The 13,514-nt window shown below is 39.2% G+C and overlaps 2 protein-coding genes across 2 annotated transcripts in view; both read right to left on the reverse strand.

Annotated features, from left to right (window-relative positions):
• Positions 1 to 3,085, reverse strand: part of LOC133640480 (tyrosine-protein phosphatase non-receptor type 14-like) — a 137,131-nt gene extending 134,046 nt beyond the window's left edge. The window contains exon 1 of the mRNA XM_062033923.1: positions 2,721 to 3,085. The gene's annotated coding sequence lies outside the window, so the exon portion shown is untranslated. The remainder of the gene's footprint in view (positions 1 to 2,720) is intronic.
• Positions 1 to 13,514, reverse strand: part of LOC133641200 (uncharacterized) — a 130,191-nt gene that overhangs the window by 36,995 nt on the left and 79,682 nt on the right. The gene's annotated exons all lie outside the window — the stretch shown is intronic.

Consider the following 13,514-nt stretch of genomic DNA (forward strand, 5'->3'; position numbering starts at 1 on the left):
ATTGATTAATTTAAAAAAAAAAGGTTAAAAAAAATAATATGAAAAAAATAAAATAAAAATAAAAATAAAAATCGATTTTTGAAAAATGAGAATCAATACTGAATCGCACAACGTGAGAATCGCGATTTGAATTCGAATCGATTTTTTTCCCACACCCCTAATAGTAATGCACCGGTTGAGTGAAATGAGCAAACTACATAAAAAACATACTGTAATCTGATTGATAATTGATATAATTTTTTTCACCTTGATAGATTGAAAATTAACACCAATGAGTTGACTGACGAACAGTCACGGGGAGAACATCCAAACTCCACACAGAAAGACCCCGAACCCCCGGGATTGAACTCAGGACCTTCGTATTGTGAGGCAGACGCACTAACCCCTCTTCCCACCTTGCTGCCCTGACGAACATTATTACATAATTTATTCAGAAAGTATAAATAACGGCAAATAAAGTTTGAGTACTATTAACCGCAACATTTAAGTGTAAAAAAAACAAAAAACAACAACATTATCCATCCATCCATCCATTTTTCTACCGCTTGTCTCTTTCGGGGTCGCCTAGGGAGCCTATCTCAGCTGCATTGGGGCGGAAGGCGGGGTACACCCTGGACAAGTCGCCACCTCATCGCAGGGCCAACACAGATAGACAACATTCACACTCACATTCACATCCATTTTCTACCGCTTGTCCCGTTCGGGGTCGCGGGGGGTGCTGGAGCCTATCTCAGCTGCATTCGGGTGGAAGGCGGGGTACACCCCGGACAAGTCGCCACCTCATCGCAGGGCCAACACAGATAGACAACATTCACACTCACATTCACATCCATTTTCTACCGCTTGTCCCGTTCGGGGTCGCGGGGGGTGCTGGAGCCTATCTCAGCTGCATTCGGGTGGAAGGCGGGGTACACCCTGGACAAGTCGCCACCTCATCGCAGCTCACATTTACACAATAGGGCCAGTTTTTAGTGTTGCCAATCAACCTATCCCCAGGTGCGTGTCTTTGGAGGTGGGAGGAAGCCGGAGGGAACCCAGGCAGTCACGGGGAGAACATGCAAACTCCACACAGAAAGACCCCGAACCCCCGGGATTGAACTCAGGACCTTCGTATTGTGAGGCACATGCCCTAACCCATGGGTGTCAAACTCTGGCCCGCGGGCCAAATTTGGCCCGCCGTGTAATATCATTTGGCCCTTGAGGCAATATCAAATTAACATTACAGTTGTCCCGCCGGTATTATACAGCGGTGGTGCCGCTGTTACACCGCATTCACCGTTAATACTCATACTTGCCATCCCTCCCGATTTTCCCGGGAGACTCCCAAATTTCAGTGCCCCTCCTGAAAATCTCCCAGGGCAACCATTCTCCCGATTTCCACCCGGACAACATTATTGGGGGCGTGCCTTAAAGGCACTGCCTTCAACGTCCTCTACAACCTGTCGTCACAGCCGCTTTCCCTCCATACAAACAGCGTGCCGGCCCAGTCACATAATATATGCAGCTTTTACACACACACAAGTGAATGCAAGCATACTTGGTCAACAGCCATACAGGTCACACTGAGGGTGACCGTATAAACAACTTTAACACTGTTACAAATATGCGCCACACTGTGAACCCACACCAAACAAGAATGACAAACACATTTCGGGAGAACATCCGCACCGTAACACAACATAAACACAACAACGCCCACCAAGTTAATGTTGATATTTACCTCAGAAGGCTGCAAATAGAAAAGAGGCATTACATTTTTTATTTAAATTGTATTTAATATACCATTGATGTTTTTTTGTTTGTTTTTTTGAAAGTAGATTTTGCACTATTAAGTTATATAAGTGTTGCTTGTTCCATATTCAGTGTTAAAGCAAATCAGTGTAGCAAACTGAGCAATAATTAACGTTTTATTCATGCGCTTTCTCTTGCTACTTCAAGGCTAGAATGTTTGATTTATTCATTATTGTTATTTTATTTTCAAATGTATTATTAGCCTGTGGAAAAAGTTCATTTTGATATTTACCTCAGAAGGCTGCAAATAGAAAAGAGGCATTCAATTTTTATTTAAATTGTATTTGATATGCCATTGATATTTTTTAATTATTATTATTTGAAACTCGATTTTGCATGTCACTATAAAGTTATATAAGCCTTGCTTGTTCAATATTCAATGCAAAACTTGTTTGGGTCCCTATTAAAAGGTTCATTTGTTCAACCTTGGCCCGCGGCTTTGTTCACTTTTACATTTTGGCCCACTCTGTATTTGAGTTTGACACCCCTGCCCTAACCCCTGTGCCACCAAAAACATTATGATTTCCACATTTTCAGGATGTGCTTGTTCTATTTTTAAACAAAGAAAACAATTTGAAGTTGTCTTTATTATTAAGTTATGGTGCCGTGATTTTACCAGTCCGGCCCACTTGGGAGTAGATTCTTCTCCATGTGGCCCCCGATTTAAAAGTTTGACACCCCTGATCTAAAACGTAATGAATGATACACTAATTATTTTTTTTATTTTAATGTATGATTACAATATTCAGCACGTCTGATAATGTATATTTGGGGGCATTGTGTTGGACAATGTTTGGGATGCCCTGTCTAGCTCTCCTACGTGGCCCAGCCATTTGGCCTACGCTTTTTAGAGCGTTTGGTGCTTTTTCGCCCATGGAATTCGTCAAGAAAATGCCCGCAATCAACAACTTCCAAGCGGCGAAACTCACCCCGCTACATGCCGAAATGCTCCGGAGAAGATCCCCTTCTCGCTCTTTCTGTTCCTCACACAAAATTCATAATCCCAATCAAGTTTGGAGAAGGTTTCCACATGGATATGCGAGGTTTTGCACTGGGAATCACAGCCGGACCCGTTACGGTGTGTGAGGGCGGGCAGAGAGAGGGGGCGGAGGGGGTTTCAGCAAGCCCAACTTGGGGTTAGACTCCAGTAAAAAAATAAAAATAAAAGTGCAGAAAAGACTCGCAAGAGTGGCTTTAGAGGACCAAACAGCGACGTAGCCTTCCTCTGGTCTTGGTGGGACGCCTGCTATGCTAGTAAGTGGAGGAGCCCCTGCTAGCCCGACGGGGGCGTTCGGGACAGGAGAGGGCGGGGGGGAGAGGAGGCGATGGTGCGTTCAAACACAGTAGGATATATCGGGATCGAGGACGCTTCCTCAGGTGGCGATGTTGTATTGGGTTGCGAACTGAAGTACGCCTGTAACGTTATAAGCCAGAGGAAGTCGAGGGAGTTGAGCACGATGTTATGTCCAGGTGCGGTTAGTGTTATTGAAGCTAATTGAAACTGTAAAACACAGACGCAGTAAAAATACGGGGCGTGGATAAAATCCCAGCTTTATTGTGAGCCATAAAGGCAGCAGCAGAAGTGGCTAAATTGCTGGGGGAGGAGGGGGGGAACTGCTGTGACGTCACACCACAGGAATTTAAGGAATGCAGTGCTCCTGTGAGAAACCCCGCCCGATTTAATAATTTTTTAAGGGGACCATAGAGGTGACTAAACGTCCAACAAAGACACATATTGGGAGCCAAAACGTTATTTGTTTTCCACAACATTGTAGGGTTTAGGAATGATGATTTCATTGAAAGTGAAATAATCGAATTGTGATTCTCGCGTTGTGCGATTCAGAATCGATTCTCTTTTTTTTTTTAAATGTATTTTTATTATTTTTACTTTATTTATATATTTATGTTTTTTTTTTTTAAATTAATCAATCCAACAAAACAATACACAGCAATACAATAACAATGCAATCCAATTCCAAAAGCAAACCCGACCCAGCAATGCAGCTGAGATAGGCTCCAGCTCCCCCCGCGACCCTGAACAGGACAAGCGGTAGAAAATGGATGGATGGGTGTGAATGTTGTCTATCTGTGTTGGCCCTGCGATGAGGTGGTGACTTGTCCAGGGTGTACCCCGCCTTCCGCCCCAATGCAGCTGAGATAGGCTCCCTAGGCAACCCCGAAAGGGACAAGCGGTAGAAAAATGGATGGATGGATGGATAATGTTTTTTGTTTTTTTACACTTACATGTTGCGGTTAATAGTACTCAAACTTTATTTGTCGTTATTTATACTTTCTGAATAAATGATGTGATAATGTTCGTCAGTCAACTCATTAGTGTTCATTTTCAATCTATCAAGGTGAAAAAAATGGTATCAAAATCAGATTACAGTATGTTTTTTATGTAGTTTGCTCATTTCCCTCAACCGGTGCCTTACTATTAGGGGTGTGGGAAACAATCGATTCTCACTTTGTGCGATTCAGTATCGATTCTCATCTTTCAAAAATGGATTTTTATTTTTATTTGTATTTTTTTTTCATGTTATTATGTTTTTTTTTTCTTTGTTTTTTTTAATTAATCAATCCAACAAAACAATACACAGCAATACCATAACAATGCAATCCAATTCCAAAAGCAAACCCGACCCAGCAACACTCAGAACTGCAAAAGGGACGGCGTGGCGAAGTTGGTAGAGTGGCCGTGCCAGCAATCGGAGGGTTCCTGGTTCGATTCCCACCTTCTACCAACCTAGTCACGTCCGTTGTGTCCTTGAGCAAGACACTTCACCCTTGCTCCTGATGGCTGCTGGTTAGCGCCTTGCATGGCAGCTCCCGCCATCAGTGTGTGAATGTGTGTGTGAATGGGTGAATGTGGAAATACTGTCAAAGCGCTTTGAGTACCTTGAAGGTAGAAAAGCGCTATACAAGTATAACCCATTTATCATTTATATTTATCAATAAACAGAGCAATTGAGAGGAGACACAAACACCACACAGAACAAACCAAAAGTAGTGAAACAAAAATGAATATTATCAACAACAGCATCAATATTAGTTACAATTTCAACATAGCAGTGATTATAAATCCCTCATTGACATTATCATTAGACATTTATAAAATAAGAACAATAGTGTCACAGTGGCTTACACTTGCATCGCATCTCATAAGCTTGACAACACACTGTGTCCACTATTTTCACAAAAATAAAATAAGTCATATTTTTGGTTCATTTAATAGTTAAAACAAATTTACATTATTGCAATAAGTTGATAAAACATTGTCCTTTGCAATTATAAAAGCTTTTTACAAAAATCTACTACTCTGCATGTCAGCAGACTGGGGTAGATCCTGCTGAAATCTATGTATTGAATGAATAGAGAATCCTTTTGAATCGGGGAAAAAATAGTTTTTGAATCGAGAATCGCGTTGAATTGAAAAAAAATCTATTTTGAATCGAATCATGACCCCAAAATTCGATATTGAATCGAATCGTGGGACACCCAAAGATTTGCAGCCCTAAAAGGAATCATTGCATTGTTTTTTCTGATATTATTGTCCTAATATTGTATGTATATATCGTTAAATTGTGCACAAATAGGTTTTTGATTGATTGATTGAGACTTGTATTAGTAGATTGCACAGTACAGTACATATTCCGTACAATTGACCACTAAATGGTAACACCCCAATAAGTTTTTCAACTTGTTTAAGTCGGGGTCCAAGTAAATCAATTCATGGTACGTTGATAGATGTTTGGTTTGCCTGAAATGTGTGTTCTTTTTCTGATTATAGTTGAAGATCGACAAAATTAAAGGCAAAAATCACAAAATCATTCAAAGATTTAAAATGAAGTCCAATTAAAGAGTGTTGTGTTTGTTTTGGTATTGGCAATACTGGCCATGTAATTACTTGGTTTAAGCAATTCCAAAATTTGTATGACAGTCATCCCTCGTTATTGGATATTAATTGGTTCCGGACATAGCTGCGATAAATGAAGTTCCACGAAGTAAGAATTATTCATTATAAAATAAAATATTTTCATATCTAGAGAATAAGAACCTGTTTACAACCTTCTACATATGTTTTCAACATTATTAGAGCACTGTAGACATTAAATAACATCCTTTCGTCACCTTTGCAGTCAATTAATCTAATATAGTAATACTGCTGGAGGCTGATACATCTTGTGGCTAATACCATTGATATTTTTAGTTGATTTAGCCATGTTATGCTTGAAAATGTTTAATTTACGACAAAAAAAATATTTTAGAATACGGTATTTGAAGCTAAACATAATTTGTTTCCTCCTACCTTGTGCCTAAAATTTAGGCATTTAGGCCCTAAATGCCGTAATTGTCCGATGGTTGACTTCCTAAAAACACAAAATATTGATTTTCCTTAAATATTATACACAGTTTATCAAAAATATAAAAATAATGTTATAGCAAATATAAATCAACCATAATTGTTATTTTGTATACATATTAATAATATTACTATAGGATTAAAAAGAGCAGTTTATCTGCAAACCGCCTCTTGGATTTTTTTGTAAGTAAATGGCGAACTCTTGTGGCCATTATGAGAACTACAGCGTCAATCAACGGACGAGAGGGTAAAAATACACTACTTAACGATGATTCAAAATAATAAAATGTTGTTTGTGTTTATCTTAAACAATAAATGACTTATCACTATTAGATTAATAAACAAATACACGATAAGATAGTTAAAAATTATCTTAATTGGGCCACGTATTCAAGGATTTTGCACAAATCGATTTACATAGAGCAGTGGTTCTTAACCTTGTTGGAGGTACCGAACCCCACCAGTTTCATATGCACATTCACCGAACCCTTCTTTAGTGAAAAAAAAAATATATATATATTTTTCAAATTCAAGAAAAAGTTGTATGTTTTTTTACTGGTGCACAAAATGAACCGTGCATGAACATCACCTTGTTCAAAGAACAAAACCAACACAGTGCATGAACTCACAACAAATTACACACATTACCATGGATTGATTAATGTGGACCCCGACTTAAACAAGTTGAAAAACTTATTGGGGTGTTACCATTTAGTGGTCAATTGTACGGAATATGTACTGTACTGTGTAAACTGTATTGTGTATTCTCTTCCTTTGCAATCTGCTAGTAAAAGTTTCAATCAATCAATCAAAAAACCTGCAAATCAGATGGAAAATTAGAGGGAACATTGTTTGGGGGTATCCATAATACGCTGATAGGGAGAAGTTTTTATTTACACGATAAGTCGGATGTCTCTTTACCTCCGTGGCGGAGGCTCCGCCGAACCCCTGAGGCCGACTCACCGAACCCCTAGGGTTCGATCGAACCCAGGTTAGGAACCACTGACATAGAGACAATGACGTGACACTCAAATACACCATAAGGACAGATGTTTCTCATGCGTTGTTGACCTTAATTAGGTGTGCGAAAGCCAAAGTTCCAAAGTTCAAGACACACATGTGCAACATCTTTAACTGGGCTTAATGGGGGGACAAAAAGTACTAAATTCTGCTAAGCACGTGACAACAAAAATGTTTCACTCGCTGCATCACTGGCGAGCAACAAAACCATAACACGTGTAATACACACCAGATGTGTTTGATTTGGTTGCACACTCAGCCTGTCACTCTGTCAGTCCTGCCATTTGAAACAAAATACTTTGTGTGCAACATAAAGACGGTTTGATAAAGATGAACTGTGTTTGCATCTTTCCAGGAACTGGATTACAGAAAGCAAAGTGTTTCCCTTGGGGATTGTTTGTACAATTTAGTATTATTATATATACAAGAAACTCTGGCATCACTTGACCTTCTACACCAGGGATGTCAAACAAATTTTAGCTCAAGGGCCAAGACTGGAAGTCTCTGCAGAGAGTGGTGATCATCAGGACTCCTCTTCCTCCTAGCCAGGAAAACGCAAAAAGCCGCTACCTGAACAGGGCTCAGAAAATCTGCAGAGACTCCTCCCACCCCCACCAAGGACTGTTTTCACTGCTGGACTCTGGAAAGAGGTTCCGCAGCCTACGTAGCAGAACCTCTGGGTTCTGTAACTAGCTTCTTCCCTCAGGCCATAAGACTCTTGAACGCATCATAATAATCCCCTCAATTCCCCCCCCAAAACGGATTAACTCGCTGGAGTATAAAGACAACAGTACTTTCCCCCTGGCTCTTCTCCCTGTATACAAACTGCTGCACCTCCAGTCACCAGTCCGTAAAGCTGCTCAAGTTTGCGGACGACACCACCCTCATCGGGCTCATCTCGGATGGCATGAGTGCGCCAACAGGAGAGAGGTGGACCAGCTGGCGTCCTGGTGCAGCCTCAAAAACCTGGAGCTGAACGCCCAGAAAACAGTGGAGATGATCATGGACTTCAGGAAAGTCACAGCCCCACCATCCCCCCTCACCCTGATTGACTCTCCCACCCCTGTCTCCATTGTGGACTCCATCCGTTTCTTGGGCACCACCATCACCCAGGACCTCAAGTGGGAGCCGACCATCAGTTCACTCATCAAGAAGGCCCAGCAGAGGATGTACTTCCTGCGGCAGCTGAGGAAACTTAAGGTGCCGACCGAGATGCTGGTGCAGTTTTACTCAACCATCTACGAGTCCATCCTCACCTCCTCCATCACCGTGTGGTTCCCCGGCGCCACAGTCCAGGATAAGCATTGACTGCAGCGCATGGTACGTGCTGCTGAGAGGGTGATTGGCTGCAAGCTCCCATCCCTCCAGGACCTGTTCTCCTCCAGGACCAGGAGGCGTGTGGGTCGGATCACAGCTGACTCTTCTCACCCTGGACACAAACTATTCTCCCCTCTCCCCTCAGGCAGGAGACTACGGTCCATCCAGACCCACACCTCCCGCCACCCGAACAGTTTTTTCCCCTCGGCCATCAGGCACATGAACAATAACAAGATCTGATAGCTCAGGCACAGCTAATGTTATTACCTATTCTGTGTTATATGTTTTATGTTGCACGATTGCACCAAGAAAAATTCCTAGATTGTGAACCCGTTCTCAAACAATGGCAATAAAAACTATTCTGATTCTGATATAACAAACATCCATATGCATTTGCAAAAGTGCGATATATTTATCCGTGCAGTAATCTAAACTTTTTTGCTCTTTTATCCTGCACTACAACGAGCTAATGCAACAACATTCCGTTCTTATCTGTACTTTAAAGTTCAAATTTGGAATTAAAGGTAGATATTTTTTAACATAATGTGTAAATAAATTGAAGGGATTTTATGTATTTTTTAAAAATGGCCCCAGTAGCGGCATGTAGAGGTCGAATAACACCGGGCTCAAGATAGACCCTTGAGGCACCCCACAGGTTAGAGGGGCTTTTTTTTTTAAGAAGAAAAATGTCCAAGGTAGCCAGCGAAAGACCGGTCTGTCGGATAAAATTGGAACCATTTTAGGACAGTTCCTTTAAGACCCGCGTATGACTCAAGACGAGATGTTAAAAATCCCGCTGTGGAATCTAAATCGAAATTGGATCGAATCTATTGAAATTCCACGATATGGTGAATTTGCAAACAGCTGAAATTATGTACAAAGCAAACTGTAACCTGCTACCTAAGAACGTACAACAATTCTCAGCAAAAGAGGATAAATATAACCTCAGACAAATATATGCTAAATGGGTAATACTTGTATAGCGCTTTTCTACCTTAAGGTACTCAAAGCGCTTTGATATTATATCCACATTCACCCATTCACACACACATTCACACACTGATGGCGGGAGCTGCCATGCAAGGCCCTAACCACGACCCATCAGGAGCAAGGGTGAAGTGTCTTGCTCAAGGACACAACGGACGTGACGAAGTTGGTAGAAGGTGGGGATTGAACCAGGAACCCTCAGGTTGCTGGCATGACCACTCTCCCAACTGCGCCACGCCACCCCTAATATGTAAATATGTAATTAAAAACATGTGTATGCACGTACAACACTTAAGACCTTTAGTATAGCACAGGGGTCGGCAACCCGCAGCTCTAGAGCCGCATGCGGCTCTTTAGCGCCGCCCTAGTGGCTCTCTGGAGCTTTTTAAAAAATGTATGAAAAATGGAAAAAGATGAGGGGAAAAAAAAAAGTTTTTGTTTTAATATGGTTTTCGTAGGAGGACAAACATGACGCAAACCTCCCTAATTGTTATAAATCACACTGTTTATATTAAACATGCTTCACTGATTTGAGTATTTGCCGAGCGCCGTTTTGTCCTACTAATTTTGGGGGTCCTTGAACTCACCGTATAGTTTGTTTACAAGTATAACTTTCTCCGACTTTCTAGGACGTGTTTTATGCCACTTCTTTTTCTGTCTCATTTTGTCCACCACACTTTTAACGTTGTGCGTGAATGCACAAAGGTGAGTTTTGTTGATGTTATTGACTTGTGTGGAGTGCTAATCAGACATATTTGGTCACTGCATGACTGCAAGCTAATCGATGCTAACATGCTATTTAGGCTAGCTATATGTATATATTGCATCATTATGCCTCATTTGTAGCTATATTTGAGCTCATTTAGTTTCCTTTAAGTCATCTTAATTCAATTCATAACTCATGACACAATATGGCTTTTAATTTTTTGCGGCTCCAGACAGATTTGTTTTTGTATTTTTGCTCCAATATGGCTCTTTCAACATTTTGGGTTGCCGACCCCTGGTATAGCAGTATGCAAAATAAAAGTATGGAATGGATTAAGTAAATAAATGTACTAAGATGATCCAATTTAAGTAACTATTCAAACTCAAAGTGTTCACAAAGAACCAAGAAGAAGTGTGAAGTGAATTATATTTATATAGTGCTTTTCTCTAGTGACTCAAAGCACTTTTACATAGTAAAACCCAATATCTAAGTTACATTTAAAGCAGTGTGGGTGGCACTGGGAGCAGGTGGGTAAAGTGTCTTGCCCAAGGACACAACGGCAGTGACTAGGATGGCGGAAGCAGGGATCGAACCTGGAACCCTCAAATTGCTGGCACAGCCACTCTACCAACCGAGCTATACCGCTATAAGGACAACCATGATACAAAATGTTGAGCTTATTGATAATCTTATTCATATCACGATATTAATTGCAACTTACTTCACTATTTATTATTTATTTATGTATTATTATTTCCATTATTCATCAATTTAATTCAACTATGTATGGAGTATATTGTGAGCAAATTGAGAACAGGAAGTGAACAAAAGTGTAATGGAAAAAGGGTAAAATCGAATAAGTTCTGCTCTTTCTACTCCTTTCCGAAACATGTTGAAAATAGGAACTGGAATATATGTGATGCATCATGTTGCAATTGTATGAATGTTCCAAATAAACTCAAACCATAATAATCAAAAGCAGCCGCACAGATTTTCTTACTGTGACGATACCTAAAACAAAACCACATTTATTTATTTTTTAAATAAACTGTGATTGGATTATGGTCCACATTTTCTAATACAGAATATGCAAAACTAAATAAACAATTTCATCTCAATAAAATAGGAAAATATTACACCATATACAACTAAATAAAGATACATTTTATTGTATTATATATATACACATATATATTAGTGGTTCTCAAACTTTTCACCAAGTACCATTTCAGAAAACATTCCATAATGACCAACATTAAAATACAGTAGCGTAGTAGGCCTAAGTATTAATTAAAACATGGCAGAGGTTTTATTTAACAATTATATGTAATATTTTAAACACACTGCACAAACATGATCAATAATGATATTCCATATATAGTACATTATTTACATACTTCTTTGGCATACCACTAGATGGAGCACACGCGTACCATAGATTGAGAATCGCTGGTATATACTAGGCTACCTCAGTTATTGGACGGCCTACTTTTGGTTGGGTTCGGTCTTAGTCCAAATTTGATGGCCAAAATATTTACTCCGGTATTTGTACACCATCTCGGACAATCCATATGGAAATGTTGTATTTTTTTATTAAAATGTTAATACATTTTAATTACATTTAATACATACAAACATTAAGCATATTCTTAAATGTAACATTACAAGATAAAAGTCTTAATATTACAGAAATAATTACTGGTATTTTTTTTAGAATAATGTCATAATAGTAGGAGGCCAAAAAAAAACAAAAAACATTTTTGAGGGAAAAAAAAAATCCTAATCCTACAAGAATCATATGTTGATATTAAGGAAAATATGTCATTTTGCGGAAAAAAAAGTTGAAATGCCACAGTGATAAGAGCATCAAGTAACATTTTTTGAGAAAAAAAATGATACTAGAGAATAAAGTTGTAATATTTTGATGATAACACGTCATGTTATTACGAGAAAGAAGTTATACTGTCACAACAACAAAAAAGTCCTAATATTGCAAAGTACCCAACAGGGGGCCAAAGAAAGAATTTACAAGAAAAGCCGTAATTATATGGGAATTTAGTATTTTTGGAGAAATTTGTAATCTTTTTAAATAAATTTTAATAAACAAAAACATTAAACATACCATTTAGTCGTAATATAACAAGAACATTTGTGTAATGTCGCTAAAATAATCCCTTATTATCATAACGTTAGGAGAAAAAAAGTGCTGTTTTTTTAAAAGGAAAAAAAAAAATCCTAATCCGACGAGAATTAAATGGGAAAGAAATTGTCATTATTTTGAGGAAAAAAGTGGTTTTTGAGGAATAAAACAATCATACTCCGACAATAACCAAACAGCAATGTTATAGGAAAGAAGCAATCATATTTTGAGGGGAAAAAAGTCTAAAAGTAGTAGATTGATTGATTGATTGATTGATAGTGATGAAGAAGAATGAAGTCAGTATTTTTGCAGAAATAAAATAATACTGAATACAAATATTTAGTATCATAACAATATTTTGAGAATTAGTGGAAGTCACGAGAAAGAAGTTCTACTGTCACAACAAAAAACTCATAATGCTGCAAAATAACTCAGCGTGGGGCCTAAGAAATGTACGTTCTAATTTATATGGGAATTTACTTTGTATTTTCACAGAAAATTGTAATATATTCAATTTGAATAGAAACAAACTGTGGAGGGAGAGTGTGACCAGCGCGCCTGCAGGAGCAAAGGTCACCGTCTCTGTCCATGGTGCTGAAGACAGAGCACCATCAGACGGGGGCGTGGCAGTGCTGACGGCGAGACACAGCTGGCAGGTGATTAGATTTCCCAGGTGGTACGAGTTGTCTAATCATCTGTTGTCTTTAACAGTAAGCGGCCGGGCAAAGAAAAGCAGAGCGTATACGGACGTGACTGAAAAGTCACGTTCTGGGGGGAGAAGTACTTTGTGAAAACAATTGGATGATTAAAACCTTTGTTAAAAACTGCACGCTTGGCTCTTGTGCCGCGTCTTCAGTGGAACTGCTAGGAAACGACTTCCACGCCTATCTTCTTTTTTGTTAAAGTGCCTGGTTTCTGGGTCACGGGGCGTAGCCACCTGCACGCACACCTGACACCGATAGTCTGTATCATAAAAAAGTTTAAAAAAAGATGTAATCCTTATTTACACAATAAACGTCTTTTAACCAACTTGAACCATTTGATACTAAAAAAATAAATACAAATAAACTCAATCAATTATAATACATTTAAATTGTTCAGAAACATTAATTTATGAGCACTATATATACACACTTAAAGCTACAAACAAAAAGGAATAATACAATTTGCGATGTTTTTTTTAATCAAAA

This window comes from Entelurus aequoreus, linkage group LG23, assembly GCF_033978785.1.
Source record: "Entelurus aequoreus isolate RoL-2023_Sb linkage group LG23, RoL_Eaeq_v1.1, whole genome shotgun sequence".
NCBI classification, from domain to species: domain Eukaryota; kingdom Metazoa; phylum Chordata; class Actinopteri; order Syngnathiformes; family Syngnathidae; genus Entelurus; species Entelurus aequoreus.